This window comes from Talpa europaea (genome assembly GCF_964194135.1).
Source record: "Talpa europaea genome assembly, chromosome: 11".
Taxonomy (NCBI): domain Eukaryota; kingdom Metazoa; phylum Chordata; class Mammalia; order Eulipotyphla; family Talpidae; genus Talpa; species Talpa europaea.
In genome coordinates, this window is record NC_140078.1 from 75,340,976 (window position 1) to 75,346,020 (window position 5,045).

At 42.4% G+C, this 5,045-nt stretch overlaps 1 pseudogene across 1 annotated transcript; it reads left to right on the top strand.

The window, feature by feature from the left end:
• Window positions 1-298: 298 nt before the first annotated feature.
• LOC311180131 (ornithine decarboxylase antizyme 1-like) lies at window positions 299-986 on the top strand (annotated as a pseudogene). The gene has a single exon. The product of its transcript is annotated as an ornithine decarboxylase antizyme 1-like (transcript).
• Window positions 987-5,045: the final 4,059 nt, after the last annotated feature.

Genomic DNA, 5,045 nt, shown 5'->3' on the forward strand with positions numbered 1-5,045 from the left:
AGAGATGCACCATTAACTCTACAATACAGGTCATGGCTGCCAGGAGGGAGGCATGAATGACTTCCTCTAGGGACCAAGTTCTAGCTGACATGGAATTGAGAGTGGGGGGTTGGAGAGAAAAGGAATCTAAGAATCTTGTTTATTACTTTTTAAGTGAAATTTTTCATGATTTGAATATACAGTGTATGTTTCCTGTAGAAAATGCCAAGAAATAAAAATTTAAAAAATAAATGGATTTCATCTGCCACTTAAAAATTACTGCTGGAGGGAACGGCAAGCTGCGGCGGCTAGTGGCCGGATGGTGAAATCCTCCCTGCAGAGGATCCTCAACAGCCACAGCTTCGCCACAGAGAAGGAGGGAGAGAAACCCAGCCCTACCGTCCACGCCAGCGACACAGTGTCACTCTTCAGCTTGCACAGCAGCGGCGGCTGCAGCAGCGAGAGTTCCAGGGTCTCCCTCAACTGCTGTAGTAACCTGGGTCCGGGCCTTGGTGGTGCTCCTGATGTCCCTCACCCACCCCTGAAGATCCCAGGTGGGCGAGGGAATAGTCAGAGGGATCACAGTCTTTCAGCTATTTATTTTACTGAGATAATCGGCTGAATGTAACAGAGGAACTAACGTCTAATAACAAGACAAGGATTCTCAATGTCCAGTCCAGCCTCACAGACACCAAACACATTCACTGGAGAGCGGTGCTGAGCAGCACCTGCCTCTACATCGAGATCCCTGGTGGGGCCCTGCGAGAGGGGAGCAAAGACAGCTTTGCAGCTCTTCTTGAGTTTGCGAGGAGCAGCTCCAAGCTGACCACTTCTTCATCTGCTTCCACAAAAATCGTGATGACAGAGCTGCCTTGCTCCGTACCTTCAGTTTTTTGGGCTTTGATATTGTGAGACCAGGGCATCCCCTTGTCCCCAAGAGACTCGACGCTTGCTTCATGACCTACACATTCGAGAGAGAGTCTTGGGGAGAGGAGGAAGAGGAATAGTGGACAGGCCCGTCCGGCTCTTCCCCTGCTGGAGCCCTCACTGCAGCTTTTCTGTGGGGTGGCGACAGCTCTGTGCTCTGCCTCAGGCCTGCTCATTACTGGGTTTGTCCGCATGCTGTCATTGTGCAAATAAAAGCTCCCTCCAAATTAGCCATATATTTCTTGAAGTTTAATATTGTGTTTGTGATACTGAAGTATTTGCTTTAATTCTAAATAAAAATTTATATTTTACTTTTTTATTGCTGGTTTAAGGGGATTCAGATTATCCTTGTACTTTGAGGAGTTTCTTATTTGAAGTCTTTTGGAAATAGCCCTAGGTCTCTTAACTTGGAAAGATAGATACTAATTACTACTACTATCAAAATTCTGAATAAAATGATGACAGTGCCAAAAAAAAAAAAATTACTGCTGTAACTTTGGTCTAGTACATACCCTTTATGGTAGATTAAATTTTTGGTCCCACTTCTCCACTCTCAGTAGTATTACAGATCACACCTTGTCATGGCCTTATGGTGGATGGACCAACTACCCCGCCCCTTGATTTCAGACCTGACTATGTGACTTGCTTTGGCCAGGGAGAGGATAGCAGACATGATGCAATCAGAGTTGGCACGCATGCACGGCAGTAGGTTAGCTAATTTGCACTCTTGCTTTTCAACAAGAAAAGGACACGACTCTGGTAGGTTCTGGTCCAAGGAGGGTGAAAGACAGATGATATAGATTTAGGCTGAACCCATAGCCTCACCAATGTCAACCTTGCTAATTCCAGATGCCCTGCAGAGGGGAGAGCTGGGAATAAATGCATATTGCTGCAGGCCACATAAGTTTTGGGGTTATTTTGTTACACAGTATTATTGTGGCAACTGATGACTGATACACTCTTTGAGATCTTTTCCTATACACATTTTTTAACCAAAATGAATTCATACCATGAAGCTTTGTAAACCACTTATTTGTAAAGCATTCTTATATTTAGAAAAATCTCATTTTACCTAATACTCAAACTATATATTCAAGTTTCTCCAGTTGACCAGAAAACACTGATAGCTGGTTTACCCAAACTAGTTTCAAATCAAGAATTGCATATTATGTCTGGTTATGTCCTTAAATCTCTTTTAATCTGGCATAGTCTCCCTTTGGATGATGCTGGCATTTTGAAGTTGCATGTTTTTGATGCTGTGTGTGTGTTCACAGTACATTTTGAGAAGATCTTAATGTCCAGAAAACACTTTTGTCAGGTTCTCACATACAAGGGTGATTTGATCAGTGAAGATACAAGTCACTTTAGACACTTTATTCCTTGCGCAGACAGTGAAAGGAAGTAAGCTGAAGCTTCAGCTACCCCAAACTTTGTCTCAAATACCCAGAAGGCATCCCTGAAACAAAAGGGACTGGAAGACAGCAGTGCTAGCTGAGGAGCCAAATGTGACTTGCAGCTGAGCAGTGTTCTGCCCTGCAGCAACAATCCAAGGCAGAAGGCCTCAGACCTCATGGGCACCTGGGAGGTCACAAGAGACCATGACCACCTCCCAGGGGAGCTTGGGAGGCGAGTTGGAGAAGACCTCACTGCAGCTCCTTCCCCTGTGTTCTGGGGCATCACATGGTGTTCTGCCAAGACCAGATTAGCTGTGACTCACAGCTTTGCCGGTGTGGATACATTCAAGGTCACCGTGACCCACGGAGGAGCAGGTTTCCTACACTTTGTTGACTGAAGGTGTTGATGGTGAGGGATCCCCTACTAGAAATGACATGTGGTGTGTCTCTGTGTCGTGGGAATGTTTAGTTCCCCATAAACTCTTCATCTGATGATTGTATAATCATACAATCAATAGTTGCCTAAATCAATAGTTTCTGGAGCGCAGATGAAATGATGTTATTCTGTCATTTCTTCTGTATCTAGTGACTGGCATTCTTCTGTGAGGTAAGCTTTACCTTCATGTCTGGGGCCCTCTGTTTGCTCTAAGTTCCTACTAAAAAGTAGGACTCATGCTTCATTTTCACCAATGCATTTTCTAATGTTTCACTATCAACAGTACTGAAATACACGGGAAAGTCAAAAGAATAATTGTATGAACATTTCTAACTCACTACTTAGATTGAAGAACTGTCAGCCTTTACTGTATTTGCTTTATCTCTGTGCATGTTTTTTATTTTTGCTGAAAGTGAATTGCAGGCGTCATGATACTTCACCCTCAATCCTTTCAGTATGTATCCCCTGCGAATAAGGACATTTTGCTACATGAGCACAATAGCCTTATAACTCCTGGGACAATTAACATTAATCTCGAATGTTATCCAGAAATAAACCCAATTTTAAATTTCCTCATTGTCCCCCAAATGGCTTCATAACGTTTAAAAAGCAAAGCAAAACTAAAATCCAATCAAACTTCGAACATTCTATTAGCTATGTCCATTTAGTCTATTTTGATTTAGAAAAATCCCCTGCCTTTTCCCCATGGCATTGCTTTTTTTTTTTTTAAGAGACTAGGCCAGTTGTTTTGTAAAATGTCTTAAATTTTGGACTAATTCAACTGTTTCTTTATGGTTCACTTCACCTGTTCTTCTACTTCCCTGGATATCTTTTTGATTCAAATTATTTCCAAATGCTTGAATGGGTCCAAGTTAAATATTTCTGGCATCAAGGGGAGTGCTGTGTCCTTTACACAGCATCTTTTCAGGAGACACACAACATCAGGTTTTCCCAGGGATAAGGTGAGACTCGGGGATAAGATTTAGCTTTACCTATAACTTTTTTGTTTTTGTTTTTTTTTTTAAGATCTGAGAAAAATATCAAAGTATTGGCATTTGTGTTTGGATGTTTGCTGTGTTGTTCACTAATCTTTTACATAGTTGAAACATTCTAGAATTGAAGTACTGGTATGGGTATGGATGTGTATTTCAGAGAGTGAAAAGACAGAATGCAAGAGACTGAGAATGACATAATGTGAATAGACTTAACACTCCACTAATTGATATAAAGGTGAAAAGGGAAGAGGAGGGGGCAATAGAGGGGATGAGGGAGTGAGAGTTAGAAAAAAGGAGGAGGAGAGGAGTAAGTTCCTTCACAAACACCTGCATTTTAACTCCATTACTTTCACATTTCTTAAACTTTCTATAGTATTCTGTAGTGTGTGACCCATCAAGTAGTCACTGGCCACTGACAAGAGCAAAGCCAACCTCTATAAACCCTGACACGGAAAATTGCCAGGACGCATTATATGAAGAGAAAAGAACAAGCATTGAGCAACATTCAGAATTTTGTCAGTTGTTGCCTGTGATTATCTCTGGAAACAGTTTTGGAAGGAGAGCGTGGTGGGAGGTTTTTATATTTTATTCCATATTAAGAGTAAATGAATGCATTGGTTTTCAAAATAAAATAATTATACTATAGCACAAGTGTAGGCTACGGGCCTTGAATGAATCAGGAAACGCCTCATGTAGGAGACACAGGGGTGCTGAGGAAAAGTTAGGATGTAAAAGGCAGAAGTAAGAGGGGAAAATGGGTGGCAGGAAGGAGACATTGAGATTGGGAAGTGGCAGTGGCTCCATGAATGGTGAATAGAGACCTTCGGGTAGGACGAGGGATACAGAAGGTCCTGCGTAGGATGGATTTTGATTGTTTAGACTGAGATGTTTGACTTCCACCTATTCCTCCCTACTCCAGACAGGGCACTCCCTGAGGGACTATGGTTGTTCGAGCTGACCCTGGGCCTCACAGACCTGAGCTCTGCCATCCTTTGCAGTGACCAGCCAGGTGCCATGTTCCTGAGAAAGGAGGTGGTGGGAAGGAAGGGAGGCCGGAGATGCACATCAACTGCCCAGTTATGATCAACTGCCCAGCATGTGGGTTGGGGCCTGGAATGAAACCATTAATTTATTTAATCTGCTAATTAAACTAATTGTCTGAATGGCACTTTTTGTATAGTCATCAAAAAGAGGCCTAATGAGCATAGAAACAAAAGAATCTCTCTTTTTTTTTTTTTTTTTTAATTCATGTCTTAATCATCACTGCAAGTCTCCCCGCCTGCATGGTAAAATTACAGCCTCTTGGCACATGGA